This window comes from Falco rusticolus, chromosome 17, assembly GCF_015220075.1.
Source record: "Falco rusticolus isolate bFalRus1 chromosome 17, bFalRus1.pri, whole genome shotgun sequence".
NCBI lineage: Eukaryota > Metazoa > Chordata > Aves > Falconiformes > Falconidae > Falco > Falco rusticolus.
Genome location: NC_051203.1, coordinates 661204 through 684782, shown reverse-complemented (window position 1 = coordinate 684782; position 23579 = coordinate 661204). Strand labels below are relative to the sequence as shown.

At 56.6% G+C, this 23579-nt stretch overlaps 1 protein-coding gene across 4 annotated transcripts in view; it reads right to left on the bottom strand.

Annotated features, from left to right (window-relative positions):
- NAV1 (neuron navigator 1) overlaps positions 1-23579 on the bottom strand; it is a 63337-nt gene that overhangs the window by 35206 nt on the left and 4552 nt on the right. The gene's annotated exons all lie outside the window — the stretch shown is intronic.

Below are 23579 nucleotides of genomic sequence, written 5' to 3'. Positions count from 1 at the left end.
GGTGCTGCCAGCATGTCCCACCCTGCTACCAGCTTGGCAGCATGCTCCTCATGGGCACTGCTCCCTCCCCAAAACACCCTGGCTGCCTCCCCTGCAGCCACCCACAGCCATCTCCCCCGGGCAGAAAGCCCGCGCTTGGGCCTGGTGCTGCCACCTCCCTGGGTGCCGCTGGCAGCTGGGCTGCTACAGCCACCCCCATCCCGAGGAGCGGTGGGGCCAGGGCGGGCACTCGCTGTGTCCCCAGCCGCCCCGACAGAGGGGCTGGCACACGGGTGCCACCTCACCTGCACCCCTGCTGCTGCTGGGGAACCCCCTTGCGGAGAGGGCCCCCAGAGCACTCAAAGAAGCAGCATCCAAGGGCGAGGGGCCCAGTGTTTCAAGGTGACAGCACTGACCTGCATCCCCAGCTTCACCTGTGGCACTGCTGGCCATCCATGCCTGGCCCCCAGTTCTCAGGTGACAGTCCCGATAACTCTGGCCTCTGGAGTTGCCCAGGAAAAGCAGCTGCTCTCACCTGGGAAAGGGCGGAACTGTGACTTGAGGAGCCACTTGCCCTCCTCTGGCACACATCCAGCTGGCTGTGTCGCTGCTCGCACTGTCACTGCTTGTCCCCACTGTGCTGGGCCAGAGCAGTGACACCGGCCCTCCGCAGTCTGTTCTCCAGGTGCGGCAAGGGGCTGGGAGCTGTCTCAGGGCTGGCTGAGTCCGCTGCATGCCGAGGCTGAGCCAAAACCAGAGCTGCTGGGAGAGGTTGGAGTGTGGGAATGGCAGGAGCTCACTAGATTCCTCCCCACATCGATTTAGCAAGCTTGCCACAGCCAGCTGTTTCCAGCTGCTGGAGCGAGGAGCAGTGGGGACAGCTTAGCCTGTGCACGGCAGGGTCAGTCGGACAGTCTGCCTTGGCTAGGCTCATTTCCCAGGCAGCAACGGCTGGGACATGTCCTGCAGTGTCCCCTGCTCTGCCAGGGCTGCAGGCTTGGGGATCAGCCATCCCCTCCACCCCACCTCCAGGCTGGCTTGCAGCCTGGTTCGCAGCTTCCCGCTGCTCTTGCAGGCTCCATCCTGCTGCCATGGAGGGAAGGGCGTGTGGCTCCCGCCCTGTGCTCCTCCAGTCCAGTCACGCACAGGAGGGCAGCCCTGAGACAAAGCCACTGTCCCCAAGCCCTGTGCAGGGAGGCCACCAGGCTCCACTGCCTGAGTCCTCTCTCCTGTGCCAGGCTGGGTCTAACCTGCCCTTGCTGGCTCTGCCTTGCCTTTGCCTGCCACTGCACTTGGGCAGCTCTCCTGCTGCCCCCAACCCCCCAGCCCCCACTGCTGCTTCTTTCTTAACCGAGCGCTCTCATCAAGGTCAGGAAACGATACGGCTCTGCTTCACACATGGGGAAACTGAGGCTGGAAGTCCTAGCCCACCATCAACCATCCCATCATCCGCAAGCGCTCTCCTGCGCAGCCTCCATCACCACCTCTGTGTTAAACGCCAGGCAGCGCTGCCTGCCACGCGACAGTGGGTGCCAGCACAGCAACCTGGCACCTTGGGTGCCCTGCCCCAACCCACACGCTGCCCATCGCCCCATCTCCTGCCCTGCACAACTGGGGAAGCATCAGATACCACCACCACGAAAAGGAGCATCAGTGAGATGGGATGCAGGGCTGGAAGCAGCTGAGGAGGATGAGAAGGAGGAAGGAGAGAGCTGTGCTGCAAAGGGCAAGGTGCTGAATGCTGTGACCGTGCCATGCACTGCAGAGCCAGGGCTGGAAGAGACCAGGGAGCGCCAGGTTGTGCTCATGTCCAGCCCCTCCAAGAGAGCGGTGGCTGCTCCTCTGCCTGCACGACGGGGCGCAGCCGTGTCCCCGCAGCCGGGTGCTGCCGACGTGGCCAAGTACGTCAAGGAATGAGGAAATCATCAACTCCAAACGGCTCATGACAGCTCATTTCAAAGGAGCATGTGGCCAACAGCTCCTGCTGGGGCCAGGCAGAGCTGCGTCCATGGGACACGTGTGCCCCATGTGCCTTGGCACAGAAACCCACGTGTGTGTGTGCCACTCCAGCACTTGTTTGCATCATGCATATGTTCATGTGCAGGCCACATGGTAGCAAAAGCCTGCAGAAAGGTGCATACGTGCATGTGCACGCCTGTGCCCACGACCTTGCACGTGTGCCCACATGTATGTATGCAGGCACAAGGACAGCAGCAGTTACCATCTACACCAGGACGAGCAGGCTAGGCTTGCATGGATGCACTGTCTGTGCCTGTGTTCATACGCTCAGCATGAGCATGGCACTCTCATCTATGTTTTCTCACCCCCCACAACCCAACTGGTCTCACTTCAGAAGATCAGACTCAGAAAGGAGTCCTGGCGACCCAGTAAAGGTTTTAATGGCAAGCGGGAAATTGCTGTAAAAGGCCTCATGGTGTTTCTGAGTCATTATGGTGAGCCCCTATTACACAGTAGCTGCAACGAATTTCCCCAGGCCATGAAACATTTTTAACTGGTTGCTCAATTCCTTCCAGCGCATTGAAAAATACACTAATAAACTCTGCAATAAAAACCATTCTCCCGGGGCCCTGAGACTCCTCCAGCCCAGCCGAGCTCCCCAGCTCCATAAACCTTCACGCAGATACACGCTTCTCCCACTGTGCTGCCTCAGCCTGCGCTCCCAGCTGTGTTTATGAATGAATCAGCCTAGGCATCGTTTTGCTGGTATTTTCCTTGCAAACCCTCCGCTTCAGCACCCAGAGCCTGCCACAGCCGGGCTGCCGGCCCAAGGGGAGACCCAAGACTCTGAGTCCAGTGCAAGCCTCGCCAAGCCCTGCAGGTTCCCAGCTTACACCCCGCAGCGTGCAATTTGGTTACGGGCGTCCTGGCACACTGACAGCAGAGTCTTTCCATATGGAGTAAAATGGCTTTATCTTGCATTACTTACATCCAGCTCTGATTCACGCTCCCAGACGGCTGGGCAGGGGGATGGTCGCAACCTGCAAACCTTCTCCCTGGGGTAAATCTCTTCTTCCCCTCCAACAGCTACCAAACAGGCTACATGAGCAGTGGAAATGGCTAACGGGGCTCTGCAGGGTGACTGTCAGGTCCACAGTGTTTCCTTCCATCATCAGCCTCATTTTCCAGCCCAGCCCCTTCCCTGCAATCCCTGTGCGCTCCCCCCAGGCACATACTGGGACCCCCCAAAACCACCCCTCTCTCTCAGAAGATGCCCCAGCCTGAGTTCCCTGGGAAGAGCACATCCCTACCACTCAGTGCCCCAGGAGGGCATCTTGCCCTTTCCTGAAAACCTGTTGCCCCACCCCATCAGAAGGCAGCGGGTTCGTTAGCACTCGCCATGGTTTAACTGCTCTCATTGCCGCGGCTTCTTGGCATGAGCCAAGGGCTGGCTGCCAACCCTGGGCCTCCTGCAGCAGTCAGGAGCGCATCCTGCTCCCCGAGGGGCAGGAACCAGGTTGGGAGCCCTGTGCCATCCAGCACCCAGGCAACACTGTACCTGGGTACCCAGATGGTTGATTGGCACCTCTGAAACACCCTGGACAGACCCACAGGGAGAAGCATAGCCACCATCCACTGGATGAAGGCAGCAGCCCCAGGGCTGGCGGAGCCGTAGGTGCTGCTCCCTGGCGACATGGAGGCACAGCCTCCTGCTACAGGGGACAGGGGATGTGCAGGGGATGCTGCAGATACGCTGCCCTCATCACCGCAGCCGGCACAGGATGGGGCAGCTCCACACCGTGCATGGGGGCCATCAGCTCCTCGCTGGCAGGCAAGAGCAGAAAATTAGCAGCGGTGACAGGCTGGGACTTCAGCCGAATCAGCACTTCTGGGGCGATCACTGCTGCTAAGCCTTGTGAATTGCTGCTCACAACGAGGGCAGGGCTGAGAGACCTGGAGCCTGAACCCCGTCTGGCTCCAATGAGCCAAGCTTTTAAAAGGGATTCAGACTTTCTCAGGCTAGAGCAGCCATAAATCTACTTAATTGGGTCTCTCCCATACACAAGTTTCCAAGTGAACCCGCTGGAGAGATCCAGACCGGGCCTCCAGCCCATTTGCGGGTTATTCTTTCAATGGATGCTGTGCTTGGCCCCAAACCACCCCACCTGCGCATCCAAATTACAGCTCCTTTTTCAGCAGTGAGAGCCTCTAGCTGCTCAATGTCCTGTGCATCCCACCTCTGTGCTGTCCTCCACTCCCCCACACTGAGCCAGGAGAGCCCAAACTCCCCTGTCTTGGGGCAGACCCCGCTCCTGCATGCAGCATTGCACACCTCCACGCCACAGCTGCCTCCAAAGCTGCTCCTGCAAAGCGTCGGAGGAGCTGGGAGCATCCCCACACCGCTGTCTGCATCCAAGCACTGCAGGTCTCCAAAATAACCCAGAGCAAATGCCTGTACAGCTTGGGAAGGAGGGGGATCGCAGACGGCAGGTGGATGGGCTGGATCCATGCACCAAGGGGTGCCCTGTGCCTCCAGACACCGGCACACGCAGCCACAGAAATGCAGAGTGACATGAACCCCCCAGTTAACAGCCCCATGGCCTCAGGCACATGGAGGTGGCATCACTAGTGGTCACTGCACCTGGGGGCTGTCCTAAGCTGGGGCCCATGCAGAGCGGGGTCAGGCTGGTCACACAGAACTCCGTGCCTCAGTTTCCCCCCAGAGCTTGCAGTGCCCCGCAGGGTTTTGCGTGCCATGCTGGCCAGCAACACGGCACAGCTGGCACAGCCTGGGGATTTCAGGCACTCCAAATGCTCCACACACAACACCTTTAACACAGCTACCAGCAGACATCCAAGGCAACACTACAGACTCTGCACAAAAAAACCCCAAACAAACAAAAAAAAACAAAACAAAAAAAAACCCAGAAAGCAGGGGGAAAGAAAAAAAACCCCAAACCAAAAAAACAAAACCCCACAAAAACCCCATAGCGAGGCAGAAGGCGCAGACGGGCCCCAGCACGGAGGCCCCAGAGCAGCCCGCAGCAGCAGGTTCATGCTCCCCACGCGTCACCAGACACAGGTCGGACATTGTGGAAATTCAAAATTCCAGATGGCTCTTTTTGGGTGGTGGGGCTTTTTTTTTTTTCCTTGCCTCATTTCCAAGGCAACAAGACTCGCTGTCATCTGCTAGTTGCCATAGAGATTTCACCTGATTCTGCTTCAGCGGAAGAGAAAGCCGGCAAGCTTGCTGCTGCTGAGCCACTAGCCGCGACCGCCTTCAAACTTACTGGGAAAAGCAGAGATAAATGGGGCTTTATACCACGGAGGCAATGGGCTGATTCAGAGGATCAAAGGAAGGAACTGCGGCTTTCTATAGCACAAATCAGCCCTTCACTTAACTGCTTCGGTGCCCTCCAGATGTGCCCTACATCTGGGGACATTGCCAGCCCCCATTCTGGGCTTTGCCTAGTGGAGGAGGGGAACATGACACAGGGAGAATCCTGCACCGACTTCTGACTGCATCTCAAGAGCCAAGATGGGTTCCCTGCAGGGATCCTGTACCGTGACAGAGGGCACTGGGCCTATGGCCAGTCACAGCCACATCCTTCCTCCCATAACTACCCTCCCTCGCTGTGGACAACCCTTCTCCAAAGCCCCTGTAGCCCAGAAGGCGAGTGAGCCAAGAGGAAGATGGGGCAAACACAGAAGCAGCCAAGGAGGAGGAAGACCCTTGGGCAAAGGTGGAGATGCCCATGGGCTGTGCTCAGTACCGCTCGGCTGCCACAAACATGGGGGTTTAAGCATCACATCCCCCCGCCCCGGGGAGCCGCACACAGCTGGCCACAGACAGCACTTATACCACATCAGGCACTGGCACTGTCTCAACCATCCCGTTACTGCTGAGGATCCTCCATGTAGATAGTGTGGATGTGCCCATGCCCCGAGCCCAGCTGCAGCATGTGGTTTGCAGTCATTCCCTCCACGTTCTGCAGCAGCTTCACAACTGCCTGCCCCCCTCCCCAGCACAAGTGGGCTGCCTGGGACCGGGCACATCACCAGCAAACTACCCTGCACCATTGCACCTCCAGCCACTTGCACCCATCCCCTTCCTTCTCCAGCTGGTCTGAGAAAAAAATCCCAACTGAAAACCCAGTGCCGTGGGGATTCACAGGCCTTCCCATGAGCAGGGCAACTCCCCAGACTCTGGTATGGAGACACCACTCAAGAGTTCCCTGATCTGCAACAGCAGACCCTCAGACTCACAGTCAAATGCCCCAAATCAGCAGATCTGATGACTCAAGGAGCCAGCCCGCCCCGCCTGGGGCTCCCTTTACCTGAGGATATTGAACCCCTTGGCCACAGGAGAAGATCCTGAGCGCTGGCAGACTGCTCACGGGTGGCAGTCACCTCTAGGTACCACAGACAAAGGCAGAGGTCCCCAGGCTCATCCCTCCCCACTGGGTGCCCAGGCCTGGCTGAAAGAGCATTTATCAGACCCAGAAGCAGCCCATACCCTCCGCAGCCCACGTCCCCGTACCCGGGCTGGCGGGGAAGGGTCCGGCCGGGCAGCTCTTGGCTCAAGTTGGCTCTGTTTTGCAGGGAGAACAGAGTCATTAGCGAAGCCAAACTCCCCATTCCCAGCCAGAATACAGCCATGCTTGGGGAAGCTTTATATTCACAGAGACAAACAACTCACATTTGCTTTTTAACTGTTGGAATTGCACCCACTGGGACGGAGCAAACAGGGAGCCTTTTGTCCCCCTCGCCTTGTGACTGCAAGCTTTGTGCAGAGCAATGCGTTGCAAACACAATTCTCCCCGGCCTCAGCTGGGCTCTGGTAGACACTTGGTCTGTCTGTCCATCACCAGATCAGCCAAAGAGTCCTCATGCGTCTCCAGCAAGAATGCAAAATGTCCTCCCTTGCTCACTCGTCAGCCAAAGCCTGCAGGGCTGCTCTGCACTGACCTGCTCATCAGCCACCAAGAACCCAAAACGCAGCTGTCACCAGAGGGTCTTCACCTCGCCGAGGACCTGCAGTGGGAAACCAAAATTGCATGGGGCTATGGGTGGCAGAGCTGCTCACTTGGGTTACAGCTCACCAGGGAGTGAGGGAGGGTAGCTCCAAGCATGGAAAATCCCAGCATGGCATAGGCACAAAGATCAGGTCATTATGAACCTCCAGGGAAGGTGCCCAAGTCACCCCCGAGATGGAGGTCTCTGGAGACCTCCAGCCCATTGCTGAGCTCCTGAACATCGGAGCTGGCAAGGTACTCACCAAGCTGCCATGGGCACAAGTGCTGCTCAGAGCTGCCACCCTGGAGAGGGGCAAGGGACAGCCCACCTGAAGTGGAACATGTCCTTGAGGAACACATCCAGAACCCCCGTCCTGGTCCAGCAGCATCACCCAGGGATGAGCATCCTTCAGTCCAGAAGGATGAAACCCCTGCAGTGCTGCTCTCCTCCAAACCCTCTGCTTCAGGAAGGGACTCGGTGCTTGCAAGTTCACTCCAGGCTCTCTGCACAGCCTGGCAGATGCCAGCCCATGAGGATCTGGTCATCAGCCGTTGCATGAGGTGGTCCCCCAAGAGCACCTGGAGAGGAGGCAGCAGATCACCTCAGGCCCCCCAACCTCAGGGAGCAAACCCAGCTTAAATGAGCTCCAGGCTCGTTAGTGGATCTATTGTTGCCACCTCCCTCGGGAGGAGGGAGATAACAGAGGCTATATTTGCTTCCATCTGGGGAATCGTTTCCCTCCAATGTGTACTGCCACAATGCTAATTTTTAAGGCTGATGATTAATTGATGTCAGGCTCATTATGGGGCCAACGGATCCATCCTCCCCAGAAGCACCAAGAACGGGGCGGGGAGGGGGGGGGGAACACAAACGGACCACGAAGTGTTTTGACAGATGTCATTCGAGCCACATGTGAGTGATGTCCTAACAACAGAGGAAAATAGGAGCCATTACCATGGAAAGCCCTGGAAATGGGAAGGGAAGTGCCTGCACACGACCCCAGCGCCCTTCCCCGCGCACCCTCTAATCAGCCCTTCACGCTCTGCCCTGACGGTTACTAGGGTTTTGCTCCCAGAGATAAACGGCCATTGTGCAAGTGTGGGGGTAATCGAACCCCCCGCCTGCGGCGAGGGCAGCGGAGAGGGCTCAGCCTTTCTTCTCCCCACCTGCCCCAGCCTCGCAGGAGGGCCAGGTGCCAAATTCACTCTGGCACCAGGCGCAGCAGCCTGCAGAGAGCCAGAAACAAGCCCGCTGCACATATGATCACTGGGATGCCGCAAGCTTAGGGCTCCCCTCCACCTGCAGTTCCCCAGCGCTGGGGTGGGCGTGCATTGCTGGGGTGCCCAGGGGTGCTGCTCTTACCAGGCACTGGGGCAAGATTCACCCCCTGAAGATCACAGCAGCATCTGCAATAGCAGTCCAGGTGGGGCTGAGGACTGACGTGACATCACAGACTTTGAGGTCCCTTCAGTCCACCCCACCAGCTGCCAAGGCGATGCTCACCCCAAAGCAAACCCACTGTGCTCTCCAAGTGGCACGCAGCAAGCAGCAGAAGGTTTGCTTGAAGAGGGCACTGCGGCTCTGACGGTGACACACAGATATCATCCTGCATTCGTCCCCAAGGTCCCCTGTGCAGCTAACAGGAACCAGTGGCTCCGAGGTCCCTGCCCAGAAGTGGGATGAGGCATCCCAGTAACTCAGCAGAGAGCCTGGGGTGACCCAAATTACTGCAGATGAGCTCTCCTGCTTGCTACGCCAGCTCCCCCAGGGCCACTCCTGCTTGTGGTAAAGGAACGCAAAGCATCGTGCCCCTGCCTCACCCAGCAGCATGCTCCCCACCGCACGAACGCTGCCATTACCTCTGCAGGACTTGTTACCTGCTCCTCCGAACCTGCCCCAGGAAGGTGCCTTCCCCTCACTGGAGCCAGGAGGGGTGTCAGCCCCACGTGCCTCTCCCCAGCCTGTGGCCCCCTCCATCCTGCTTCTCCTGCAGCCCCACACCCGGCACTGCAGCTGCAAGGACACCCAGGGTTTCATCCTGCTGCCTCACAGCACCGCCTCGCACCCCCGTGCCGGGTCTCCACTGGGGAGGTCGGCAGCACCAGCCTCCCCCCATCCATCCTCAGCACCGCCAAATCCTCCACCAGCTTCAGAGCCGGTACCGCTGATCTGCCAGCACTATTATTACAAACTTGTTTTAATTGCTGCGCTGTGTCTCGAGCACCCTTCACAGGGAGAGGGATGCGCATGAATAAACTGTCTATTCTTAGCACTGATAGCTCCCCATGGGGAGCGCAGGGGCAAGGGTTCGGTGCACTTGGCGGCAGGACGCGCACCTCGTCCAGCTGCTTCCAGACCTGCTCTCCCTCTTGCAGAACTCTCGATGGGTCCCCAACACCAGGAAAAGGTTTTCTTGAGCAGCAGTTGCATTCTTCCCACTAAAGGAGATTTGCAGAGAAGGAAGACCCTGTCTCCTCCAGGAAATGTGGCTGTGCCGCAGGATGGAAGGGGATGCTTGGGACCAGAAAGCTCTGTGCCACTATGGTGGAAGCTGCCACTTGGTCCTTGCTCTCCTCCCTGGGACCCCAAAGCCCACAGCACTCCTGCCCAGGCACCCCAGTGGGGCTCAGGGACAGCACGCACGAAGAGTGCTCTTCACCTCAGATCCATCACCTGCGCTGCAGCGAGAGGAGAGACTCTGACACGCTTTAGGATTCGATGCAAAGAATGGCGAGTCCAAGTTTTACTGTGGGCTTGGCAGTGCTGGGGATGGGCAGGGCAGAAAAAGCTCAGAAAAAGGCATTGGCACTGACAGGAGGGATTTCAGTGGACAATTCTGCACCATGTGCCAGCTCCCATGGCCGCCCTCACCATGCACTCATCAACACCAAGAGCTGCGTGACAGGTGGTGACAGCAGCCACAAGCCCCCAGGGACATCAGCTCACTCCGACGTTAAACAGGAGAGCGGCTGCTCGCCTCTGGACCCCTGTGCAGTGACAAGCCCCCATCCCCTGCATGCTGCAGGAACCATTTAAGCACGCTGAGAACATGCCGAGTTACACACCCCGCTTGGACAGTTTGGGATCCCCTCCCACCAAGCTGGAGACAATGCCATTCCCCATGCCGCCGAAGTGCCAAGCACAGGGCTGTCCTGCAGGCAGCACCCTCGTGGGGATGTGACCCTCTGAGAATGGCACGGTGGGATCTCCGGCAGCACTGTCGCTGGGTATTATCCCCTCTAAGATATCCCACCTCTGTACAACGGCTGCCTGTGCTGGAGAAGCCCTCTCCACCGTGGGAAGCAGCACTGCAATGTGCTTTGAGCTCTTCCCCCCACATTTGCTCTGGGGGCCTGTCCAAGCACTGACGATGCACAGCCCAGAGCCACAACCGCTGCAGGAAAAGCCGAGCCAATACTACAGCTTGGGGGAAAGCATCAGCCAAAAGTCACTCAAACAAGGAAGTGATTTGTCTTCTTCTGGCTACGCTTCCCCCTGACAAAGGAGGGCAGAGCAGGGAAGTCAGCTGTGATCACGTGCAGCGCACCGACTGAGCGACCACCGAATCGGCAACTGGGAGTGCTCACACCAGGAGCCTGACAGATAAAACAGAACAGGGGAAAAAGGATGAAAAAAGAAACGCCATGTGACCCCTCGCTCGATCCAAGCCAGGCATCACATCCAACAGTTCTGAATATGAAATACACACAATGAGCTCTAGCGAGTAATTAATCCCTTCAGGAACACTGTAAGTGATTGCAGACAGTTTACCAAGAAAAAAAAGAATTGGAAAGTCATTGAAAAAATGATCATAAAATGTTTCTTTTTCTGCTCCAGTATGAAATACAATGAGATCTGTTAGGAAATCTCTCTGCTCTACAAAATTTAAAGGCGACTGATTTAAGCTGTTTTTCTAACAACACCCAATCTACCTGACAAGCCGACGGCTGTGAGAAACCAGCCCAACCCAGCTGAGAGCAGCAGCAGGAGCAGCCCGTCTCCAACGCAGGCACTCAGCTCTAGTCTCTGCATTGGTGGGACACGGCAGGGGATGAAGCACGGCACAGAAAGGCGTCCATGGTATCTCACAGCTACATCACGGAGTCAAACTCTCCAGATTACTTTTGCAGGTCAGAAGCACCTGGCAGCAGTGCCAGGCACAAACCCAACACATGCTGTGCAAGCCAGCCGACTCACCTGCCCCCACCTCCCTCCTCCATCCCCATGCTCCCTCTTGCCTCCTTCACCTTCTTCAGTGTTAAGCAGACAGTCCTCCAGCTGGCCAAAGAGCCGGAGGGCTCTGATTTGGGCCAAATCCTGACCCACTGCATCCAAAGCCCTGCCTCTGCTCACTGCCCTGCACGAATGGGCAAGGAACCACACCTGTCCACAGGCAAAGCCACCACCTACAAGTGACCAATCCTGCCATCCCCCACAGACAGATGGGCAAGAACCCAGAGGTATCTGTGGGGCAGCCTGTCCCACACCCAGGCCTCAGCCCCCCACTTCCAGGGAGCACTGACCCCTGCCAAGGCGAGGGAGGAATTAAAGGGCACAGCGGTTGCCTTTACTTCCACATTTCCCTGCTATTTTTCAACCAACAGCTTCTACTTGTAAAACTGGGGTTTATTAAAAAGAACATTAGGAAAGGTATTTCCTGTTGTCAATAAAGTGACTTAAAATTAGTTGGAATTTTAAAATTAAAAACACACCCTAAACTTTCACTTCCACTTGAAATCACTTTGCTTTTGAAAACAGGTCTTCTTCCCCCCCATGTCCTCTCCTGGGTTTCCCCCCCTCTTCTCCTGTTCTGTCCTTACCATGTTTTTGTTTAAAAATTCATCAGGTCAGGGAAAAAATCTGAGGCAGGAAAAGAGGGAAGGAGGGGAAAAAAAAAAAAAAAAAAGGCGGAAGAAACTGTGGCTTTTGCAAACCCATCTCGGCACAGGGGATAAGCAGAGCTCCAGACTTGCCTCCTTCCTCTTGGAAAGCTAGAGGCACTCAGAAAGACAAGGGAATATCATGTATTATCCAACCTCCTGCACACCCCCGGCAGCGGATACAGCCTCACTGACCCTCCGCCGAGCCCTGCAATCCTCTGTGGACTAACGGCAGCCAGCCTCAATCGGGGAAAAAGGAATGAATGAGCCAGGAAAACCATGCTGCATGTTGGGGTGGGACAGCCTGCTCCGGCACTGACCATAAAACCCAGCTGTGGCTCCCAGCTGAGCTCGAGGAGTACCAAACAGCTCGTTAACAAGGCTCTCCCTCCAACAAGCCCAATGCCAGAGCATGTCCAGCCATGGCACGGCTCTGAGCTGGACACCAGTTGATGTTACACATGTCCCACATACAACACTGATTTGGGGAAGGATTGAGACATACCCAGATACTGTTACGCAGCGGCAAGGTCACCCCCTACACCAGTGCACCGTGCCCTGCGGCTGCAGACACCAAACACAGGGTGCTACCAAAGGGGCAGGGACATGCTGTGTCCCTGCCATTTCAGGGGTCACTCCCACCCCAGGGTAATCCCATGCCGCAGCTCCAGAGCTTCCCCACTACAGTGTGCATTTTAAGGACAGCTGCTGCACGCTCCACACAGGATACACGTAACATCTCCTTACGAGCAAGAACACTCCGCAAGGGGATGAAAAGCTATATAGAAATGGAAGATCATTACCATGATCTCCTTGGAAACATCCCATCGGAGCAAGTTTTTCTTCCTCCTTCTCTCTCCCCATGTGCATGAATTCTGGCACCCTGTGTGTCGCTTGGCGTTGCCTCAGCACTGTGGGTCCAAAACGCAGGCGTCTGATTTCTAAAGCCATTGTCTAGGATGTGCTATTGAGCTGCAAAACATGGATGGTTTGGGATGGAAAACAGGCATCTCTTGCAATACAAAAAGAAGCTGGCAACCCAGATTTGATTTGTCTTTGAAGCTATAGAAAATCTCAACCAAATAATATTTGCTTTATTCCCACAAAGGGAATGAGAATCTTAGCAACAAAAAAAAAATCAGCACCTCTGCCCCCTGAACGCAACAATGAGTGAACAGAGAACAGAGCAAAGGGAACATGGCTTCGCCCCGCTGGTCACTGCTGCAGCATGGCTGGTTTTGGAAAGCAGCACAGTAGTGTTGTACGCATTAACATGCTCCACTCGGGAATGCGAGGCTGGAAAAGCTGCTTTGCAAATTTACTTTTGATTTGGAGCTCTGGGTTTCTCTCCTCCTTGCGTGCCATTACATTTTGCAAGTGCTCATGCAGCCTGTTCAAGGCAGGGAGGTTTCCAGGAACCTCAGCAGTTTCACCAGGTTTAGCACAATGACTATTTGCTGAGGAAATCACCCCGGAAAAATTTATTACTTGCTCTTCACTTTCAAAAGTAAGCAGGGGTGGGAAGCACACAGCAGTACAAACAGCAACTGAGCTGAGATTTAATCCTGCCCCCAGGTTACTGTACTTTCCCCAGGACTAATAAGCTATGTGAGTGGAGGTGACCTCCCACCACAAGCAACACTGCCACGCAAGTTCTGCTTTCAGAGGGTTTTCAGACAGCTTTAAAATCCCACCCTCCAGGCCCCGCGCTGCACAGCCCCAAAAAGCATCTTGCAGGCTCCAGGAAGAGATTCCCTCACTCATCCCCCATGCTGCTTTATGAGCAGGGCTGTTCCCCTCCCCTTGCAGGAACTGGCCACATGTTCTCCATCTGGAAGCAGATGCCCATGAGCCAATAAGCTCAACTTGGAAAACTAACTGAAAATAGCACAAAATTTCTGAGCGCTCTGCAGACCGCGGCCGGATGATGGATATTAGTGCTCTAGCAGCACCGGGACGCCGTTTGGCACAGCGCAGCAAAAGCACAGCTAAAAGGGTTCAGGAAAATGAAAATGAGATGGCTGAAGGTGCTGCTGCCTGAGCAATCTACCCTCTTCCAGATGTTCTTGCCTGTATGGAAGGAGGGTCTTGATTTGCTGGTAAATCAGTCCCCAAACTGCTGCTGAGCTCAGCTTGAAGTGCTGAAAGACACCAGCTCTGTCCCTCCCGCATCCCTGAAACCACGGGGGGACATTCTGGTCTCGGAGGTAAACCTGAACCTGCGGCCGTAGCTCTGTCAGGCTGTAAGGGCTCCCTTGCAGCTGTGCTGGCTGGGGATGTGGCGCGACAGGCCGTGCCCCTTGTGCTCCAACACAAGGCAGGGTCCTGGGGAGAAAGGCTGAGGCCACGCAGGGCAGGAGCCCTCACTGCCCAGTCACAACAGGAGGTCTGGGGTTAGTCCTGGCTGCTGCTGCTCCCCATGGGGTCACGATGCAGCAAGCTTTTGGGTGCACTTAACCACAGTGGGAGCCAGGAGGCCCAGACAGTGATATATCCAGCCTCAAATCAACCCAGGGTGAGCCATCAAAATGGAATTTGCCAAAAGACAACCACTGATGATCTGGATGATCTGTGAGCCCCCAGCTACATGCAGCCTGAGGCACAAAAGACTTAGGTCTGCGGCTGGGAGTCAGGCAAATGCTGGTGCTTCCCCTTGGCCAGTGATCACACAACACATTCTCCAGACTGAGCAGGATTTTAACCCCACGCCAGTCTACATGCATGTTATTTGGGAGAGAAACTACCACTACCAGGAACCAACAGGTCCCTCTGCTCCCAGGACCCCTCGTTGCTGCCCATCCCAAGGGGCAATGCATGGTCTGTCCAGGGTGACTCCGATCGCCTGGAAGGGTTTTTTTACTTTTCTTAAATGAACGCGGGGTCCATGGGAGACACAGGAGTGCAGGGTAACCATCTTCCAGCATGCCCAGCGGTTGGAGAGGCACCAAAGAAAAGCCCATGGTCTGTCCCCACTGATTCTCCACTGGCAGAGCCAGACGGTCTCAGGTCCTAGACACAATCTGTAAAACGCCTCTCCTCTTGCTTTGAACATGGAGGGGGACCCAGTTGTGTCCCCTCCCTCAAAGCAGCACTTCCACCTTGGAGCCTGCCGGAACACCCCTGCCTTGCCCAGCTCCACTGCCACCAGGCTTGGTCACGATGCTTCGTCATGGCAAAGCTGCCTCCAGCCGCTGAAACACCAAGGCTGGGAGAAGCCTCGGGATGTGGGACCAGGTGCCTGTGAGGCTGACGTGTCCCCCATGGCACCACACTGAGAACCAGCCGGGGAGGGACACGCTCGTCCCATCAAATGACCTGCAGCATGTTTTCTGCTAGCCCCGGCTCACCTCGGGGAGCTCCCGCACCACAGCAATCGATGCGAATTAGCTGCTATCTATTCTTCCACTTGTTTGCATCAGCATGGAAATATAATACCAAGTCAGAGATAAAGAAAACTGGAAACACCCCAACAGCATCTAACGCTTCCAGCCCGAAGGGTTCATTAAGAGATGAGTTTCAACATCGCAGGTCCCAGCCTGAACAGCAGGTTCCTTTGCCTTGCTCCTCAAGCACATCCCTCCCTGCCAGCATCCACATCTCCCCATACACTGGGCTGTGAAAGGGAAGGGCTGCTCTCCATGGGGTGGGTTTTACAGAGCCCGAACTGTGCCCACACATGCAGGGGTCACCACCATGCTCCCCGCAAAAGGCTGATGGTGTCCTGCTGAGGACACAACCGTGCAGCCGTGCCTCGACAAACCAGCAGACCCCCCCCAGCCTAGAAAAAACATCAGGGTAAACTCCTTTTTGTGTCAATCCAGGCTGGCACGGGACCAAGACATACCCTACACTGACATGTGAGAAGCCTGAGACGACGATGCTGCGCATGGGCAACAGACGTGTGATTTTGAGAAGTGTCTCATCAGCGAGTTATTCTCAGTCCACAGCTACGCTGAAAGCTCACACAGCTATAAATAGCTGACAACAGAGCGTACCTGAGTCGCAGCTTTGAACGTGCTTCACGGCTGCTCACTGAATCGGGAGTCAGGCTGCTCAGCGCAGTGGCTGGGGCAGTGCCGGTGCTGGGGACACTTCAGTCCCACTGAAAAAACATAGAGGTCTAAACTTCTCAAAAGCTCAGCTTTAGCCAGTCTGAGCTCCCAGCAGAGCCAGTAAGGACTGGGTTTGGCCAAGACTGTATGCTTCCTAAGGGCGCTACTGAAGAAGCTTGTCTGGTTGCAGCTTGTCTCATTGCCAGCTTTGTCACGCTTGGTGAAACAACCTTACACAAGATATGCAGAGGTGGGACGAGCAGCAACCCCACATCCCAATCACGCAGGCTGGCACGAGACATAGAAGCAGTTCAGCCCTTCCCTGGTACTAAAGGCACAGCGCTGCCCCTCTGCCATACTGCAGTTCCAACATTCTCCTCCAGCTCACACACCACAGGCTTCAGCACCCACAGCATGGCTCTTCCCATTTTCCTGGGTCACACAAGAACAACTACAACCTCCAGCAGCTTCAAGGAGCTGTAGAGGACCTCAGCCACGAGCCATCCTTCCAGCTCACTGAGCAGGAGAGGTTCCCAACCCACAGCCGAACCCAGCTGACTGGCTGGTGAGCCAACAGAGCTGGCACGGAGCCCAGCCCTCCCACCGCGTCACCTGCGGCTGTGAGTCAGGCTTGCAACCTGCCGAGGGAACTGCAGCTTCATGAGCATGGCACAAAACCCTCAGTTTCAGTTCCTGACTAAAAGTCACCTCCTGTGTCCCCTTTAGTAGGTCACTCCTAGCCAGCTCACCATCCTCTCCTTACCTGCACTGCCACTGCACAAGATTCAGCCTGGGGGAAACACAAGGACAGAGCAGCCCTGCCTTTACATCTTCAGAAACTAATTCCTGGATTTGCCACAAAATCCTTCTGTAATTTCAGGGGGATGCTTCACACCTTGCAGGTACATTAGCCAGGGGAGGGCTGCAAGGCACTTGCCTCTTGATGACCAAGAGCGCTCTAGCACAGGGATAACACGGCTGACATGAAACCAAAGAGGGATGTGGAGTGAGTAAGAATCACCGATGCCTACACCAGGTAGCTGGGGAAAACCGTGTGCTCCCTACAGCACTGGCACACTCACATGCTCACGAAGGTGGAGGCACACGTCCCTGCTGCAGGGTGCGCCTGCGTGTCGCTGGGCAGTGCAGGGGCACACACCTGCCCACGGTCTGCCCATGCAGCGCCTCCAAGGAGCTCACACGCTGTGCTGGCCCCCACGCTGCGGCCACAAGGCTCTCAAGCCGCCTCCCTGCTGCAAGGCTGCTCCCAGGAGCGAGGAAAAGGTCCTGCCCAGCCACACTGTGCTTGAGCTAAGCTCTCCTACGCAGATTCCAGCAGCTCCTTCAGCAGGAGATGAATCTCAGCCCTTCTCCTGAATTAATAAAAAATACATTACTGCCTCAATTGGAGAAGACAAATAACAGCATAAGGAATGAAAGAAATGCTTGAGCAAAACAAAATGTGGAAGAAAAGGATTAGAGGAAAGACAAGCAGATCAGCGGGTGCGCTGGGCACTGCTATTTAGTGTCACACCCGCCTTGACACAGGCACATCTCCATTTGCACAAGCTTCTAATCTCAGCCCTGCAATGCAGCATCCCCTGCCTTCCCAGCTCCCCTCCGCGCTCAGCTCCCCGGCTCTGAGCTGCAATGCAGCAGCGTGGGAAAGCCCTGCTCCCCCTTCGCCCCACCACGAGGCAGCACCCAGCCTCCCTGGCTGGGCTCCTCACCTCACACAGGCTCTGCCTTCCCCAGCTCACTGCCTCACAGCCGGAGAACCGGCAACCCCTCCCCTGGCTCCCCCGGGAGAGCTGCTCCGGGCGCCCAGAGGACGTGACTTTGCAGGGCAGGGGACATGGCAGAACTGTATCTGATCTCCCACAGCCCTGCAGGACACCCTCAAGGTGTGAAGTCTAGAGAGGACTAAGCTGCCCCGAAGGATGAAGCCATCCCCGCTCCACCCAGCCAGTGGATCCAGACTCAGCAGCTTCACTGCTGGGCTCTAACTGCAGCTGCCACCGGCCCCAGGAACACTGCACACACGCACGGCCCCAGGACGCTGCTGCCACCGCACACGCAGGGCACCAAGTGCCACAAAGGATGCTCTGGACTAGACAAGTGACCAATTTGGAGGATGTGTCAGCAGACCACCTGACACCACAGAGCCAGGTGAGCGGTATGGGCTGACCCTGAGGCCACAACCCTACAGAAAACCACGTGGTCACCCCCAGCAGGACCACGGCTCAGCCAGGCAAGCTGGGAGACACACGCTGGCCACGGCAGGTGGGTCACTCACAGGTTGTGTCACCCACAGGTTGCTCACCTCAGAGGGTGCACGCTCTGGCTCCACACTGAACGGGAACAAATCCTCCCCCAGGCAGCAGGCACAAGCATCAGCCAAGTGCTGTGGTCAAATGCTCGAGCAAGAGTGTGCAAGGAGGACGAGTGAAATTGTTGTCTGGCACCACAAGAAGCTGCATAGGAAGGCAATGAGCTGGTAACCCAAATGGACATACCAGGACAATGGCAGAGGGGGCACTTGCCACAGCATAAGAAGCTAAATATGCAAAGCTGGGGACAGGGGGCATCAGAAAGGGACTCTCTAGAAGGACCCTGAACTGCCACAGTTCCCCAAGTGCCACCCAAGCTGGAAGCACATTGCTCACAAGGCACCTGGACAGAGCAGGACCCACAAGTGTGTGTCTGCAGAAGCAAACCATCCCAGGAGCCCTCAGCAGTTGCTCTCAGGGGACAGCAAGGCCTTGAGGACACATCACCCAGGCGCCACTGTGGTCACATCCCACCAGCAGATCCCAAATAGCATTTCCAGAATCACACACAATTTTGTATGCATTTACATATTTCTCAATGAACAAATGTTAGATTTGGGGGCAAAATCCAGGCAGTCACTGGGAAAGCCCCATTTGAACAGCAGTCTTCAGGTTCTTTGGGGGAGAAATTTGTTTCAGCAGTGCATCCCCAAATATTTTTGTCTTCAAGTGTCTGCTCTGCTACTTTTACATGGGAAATTTTGAAAGACAAATCTGGATTATTGGGTGGTTTTTTAGCACTTTCTCTGTGCTGCCATTATCACTGGGAACATGGCACAACCCAAACAGCTTCAGCAGAAAGCTCTGGGGCCCTCAGGCCACGTTTCCAGACCTTCTATCCAGTCACTGCAGCCATCTCAGCCAGAGAAAAAAAGAGGAGACATCTACCACTCACTGTCATTTCCTGGGAGCTGGCTGGAAGGAGCAACACCACTGCATGTGTCTCCTCTTTCTCCTCACCTCTAGCCCAAATACAGGAGTCCAGCTCCGCAGCCAAAAAGAAGTAAATCCCCTCTGCAATGACCTTGTCACATGAGTACTGTCACACAAGGGCCTTAAAAGAGGCATAACGTTAGCGTGACAGTGATATCAGGACAGCCGCACTGCTTTATGAGGCAATAACCCACTCCCATCACTGTGAAGAGCTATTTGGTCTCTGACCTCCTTATGGTCTCCTGCCAGGGAGCCTGGCTACTGCTGCACAGTGCTGCAACGGGCCTATTAGCGCTTAATTAAGCAGCCAGGAACGCCATGGGGCAGAGGTGTTCCTTTTAATCCCATAGCACATGCCTGGCCAGCAAGGACGGTCATCAGGAGGGGATCTTCTTGGGAAGGGATACCTTGGTGAGACCATCCCCACCAGAGCTGGGAATGTGCTCACATGGGGCGTCAGACAGCAGCCAAGCATCTCCTGCGCTATGGTTTCTTTTCTAAACAGACCAGTCAGATGCAACGTGAAGCTCCTGCCCTTCAAGGAGCCCATCTGTCTGTACCAGCCCCTTGGCTCTCCTCCCCACCGACGGGCTGCTGGCACCCGCTGCCCAGCCAGCCTGAGCATAGCCGGGGTCTGTCCTGCCTGCCTGTCAGCTCCATGGAGGTGCTGGGTCTCCAGGTACACATGCTGCCCAGCGAGGACATCCCTGCTGAGCCATGTGGGGAAGGGTGGCATTGCCCACCCAGTGCCAGCCAAGGGCTGCAGGACTGAGACAGCTTATACCTGCAGCTGCAGAGTTTGGCAGGGCTGCAGAGACTCCTGCAGTGAGCATTTCAGGGAACACCATCTCCCCAGGATCACACATGTGTCCGCCTGGGCTCTGGCCTGTGCAACACCCACCACTTACTCACTTATGTGAATTAGCAGCCACTTAAGAGGCACCTTACACAGCAAGAGATGGCCAACGAAACGGCTGCAGAAAGTAGCTGCAGGTTCTCGGAGGTGCTCTGGGGACCTCTAGGTAAGTGCAGCAATCATGCTGGGCACCACGTGCCAGTGCTAACGAACTCGCATGCAGCCTGTATGCGCCTCTGCACCTGCACGTAGAGATGAGCACGGCGAGCTTTGTACAGCCAGCTCTTCCACCACGCTGGCCACATGCCCTCCATACCCTTCATCCCATGGCCAGGCCCTGGTGTAATTAGCAACCCCAGCTGCCAGCCAGCTTTGATGAGAAGCCTCAGTCTTTGGTTGATGCGAAATGTATAATTTGGATGATGGAAATAGCCTCTACAAAGCACATGTGGTTGCTGTGTCCCAGTGACCTCTCCCATCTTGCGCAGGCTGCTCTGCTTTAAACGTGGTTATGTTTCCAGCAGCTCTACAAAGGCTTCGGTGCCATCAAACAGATGACACAGCGGCAGCAACCGAATGAGAGGTAAAATTTGGCCGCTACTAAATTTTTGGCCAGCAGAGGCTTGGGAGTGCTTCTGGCAGGAGAAGCATGAGGTGGAGATGAGAACTCAGGTGTGCAGGCCAAAGACGCACAAGGTCTCTGCAAGCCATGGCGTCTGACGGAGCAGGGAGCTCAGGTTAGGCAGAAGCAGCACAGGCTTCTCAACACAGGTCAACAGCTCAAGAACAAGATGTGCAGAGGCTGAAAGTCCCTGCAGCTCCTGCCTTTTCCTTCCCAGCACAAACTAAGCTTGCGAGTCTTCTTGTGCCACTCTGGATAAGGTGTCCTCCAGCAGACATAGCCAACAGCTCTGACTGATGTTTCACTTGCCAAAGGAATCCATGAAAACAGCAGAGAAACCTTCCCTCCCTCCCAAGCACCTCCTGCAGCAACCAGGAGAAAGACCTTCTCCTGAGCAAGCGGGATCCTGTCCGTTCTGGGTCTATCCCAACCACAGGAACAACCTATGCCTTGAGAAGCCAGGCTGTGGAAGGCACTGTCACCCCTGGAGAAGGTTTCATCTGCCTGGATCGCACCAGACCGCAAGCAAAAGCATCAGGACCAGAAGCTCAGCATGTGTCCAGGCTCACACACCCCCAGCCACAGTTCTGCCACTGGCACATAAGAAGTGATGGAGTGGCCACCACCACTGTCACACTGCTCCCTCCTCTGCACATCCCCAAGCTCCTCTTGGCATGCCCACGACACAGGCTGTCAAGGATGTGCCAGGTCATGGTTGACTTGGTTAAGTAGGTTGACTCAAGAGCACAACTCCCATGAACGTGAGTGAGCTCTATGGAAGGAAAGCGACATTTCAGCAGGGTTAAGCTTCTGCCCTGTCCATCCCAGGCACTGTCTCCACTGACACTGGACAACCAGTCCTCTAGTCCCCACCACAAGAAACTCAATAGTCCATACATCTTGGAAACTTTATCTATTTCAGCAAACACACAGAGCAGGGGGTTAAGAGGACAGATTCAGTAGAGTTTGGTCCTCACGGGCCAGCTGACCAAGCTTTCAGATGGTATGTTGCAGTCCAAAGGGATGTTCCACACCTCCCAAGGTCAAGGTCAGCCCTGTGTCCCTGAAGCAGGTCTTGATGCAGGCAGGGGGGGGCTAGGCAACCATCCCAGAAACCAAAGCAGGTGTTGGGGGCACTTCTGCAACCCATGGTCTTCCTCAGCATGCGTACAAGTCCCTGTCCTGCAGGCAGGATCTCTGGTACTCCAGCAACTGCTACAAACCAGGAGTCACTCCTACATGTGCCAGTCCTGCACCCTCAAGAAAGGTGCAAGAATTTCTCTTGGGGGTGCTGAGGAAACTCCCATCTAAGAGCAGAGCATCACAGGGGGACACTGAGATATCCCAGGCATGCCAGCACTAGGAGGTGGAGATCTGTTAGTCCCATAAGGGACAAATCCTCCCACAATCCTGTCCTGCTCCCATGGCATCCGGTGTTACCGCGGCATTAGAGCTGAGGATGGATGTTCACATGCCCAGCTGCAGGACCACCAGAGCAGCCTGAGCCCCCACAGCCCCTGCTGCGAGGCTGACCTCACATGTCCAGCCTGCTCATCCCCACGGTCTGCCTGCCCACAGCTTGAGCTTGCCCTGTGGCTTTCCATGAGCTGCTTGTGCAGCCCCAGCAGGCCCCACGATGCTCCAGCAGCTGGGGGAGACCCCTGTCAGGGAGAGGATCAGGCAGGGTGCACACCACCGCTGCTGTTCCCTTGGCTGTGCACAGCCAGGGGACTGAGGGCCACAGTCTGGGAGGCTCCACGCCTGTGTGCCAGTGCCCACCAGTGCACATGGTGCCAGAGCGCTGCACTGGAGCAGGGGCTGCGACACCCCTAAGGCTCCTGCAGCAGCAGGGTATCGGACTCGTAAAGCTGCGTTTGCCAAGTGCCTGACTCCAGCACATAGTCCAGCTCGCTCCACCTCTCCAAACCTCCCCCACAGCCGGAGCAAATCTCCCCCCTTTCTCCCCACGGCAGAGCTCTGCGCATAAAGCAGCTGCGAAGGCATCTAAAGCCAGCTCTCCAAGCACCAGAGAAGTTCCTGGCCACCTAAAAGGGGGTCCCAGGCAGGGAACTTGAAAGGACTTGACACACCAGGGCTCCCAGCCCTGCCTGTAGCACTGCTCACCCCGCCACCAACGACCAGGGCTTTAAACTCAGCGAGCCTGGACACCGGGAGCACCGGGATGGCTGTGCAGAGCTCGTTTGCCACCTTCTCACACCAGTTTGCCAGACCAAACCAGCTCTTTGGAGCCACACGCCCCCCATGGCCCTGGCCCAGCCAAGCCCACGGGCGCTGCCAGTCGGGACACGGGGCAGAGTGGGCTTCGGCAGGAAGCAGGGGGCTCCCGCAGCTTCGAGATCAGCACGTGGCCACGAGGGGAACACACGGGCTGGGCATGCCTGTGGCAAGACCCGGCGCCGCAGGCCACCAGCGGGGCAGTGGGTCCCAAGATCAGAGACAGCCATCGCCAGGGGCCGGCACTCCTTGCTCAGATGGAAACCCACCATGCACACAACGCGCTCCTGACCACGCAGGCTCCGGGACCAAACCCACCAGGCCAGCAAAACGCAGGCAGCCACGGTCTGGAAGTGACTCGCGCAAACCCCACGGCAGCACCCTCAGTGCCCTCCTCAGCCAGGGCCCCGGGCCCCGGAGCAGCTCTGGGTGCCAAGCCTCCGGCCCAGAGCCCAGGCGCAGCAGCAGCCGCGGTCAGCCCGGGGGACGAGCCTCCCCGGTGGCGGCGGGCGGCCGCAGCACCCGGCCGGGCAGCCTCCCTCGGGCAGCCTCCCTCGTCCTCGGCAGGGTGCAGCGACAAGGGGGCCGAACACCGCGGGGAGGACGAGCCCAGCCACCAGCTGCCATTGCTCCTGGCGAGGAGGCCGCGGCCGAGGCGGGAGGAGGCCGTCGGGTGGGCAGATGGCGCCTTCCCCCCGGCGAGGCCGGGCCGGCCGC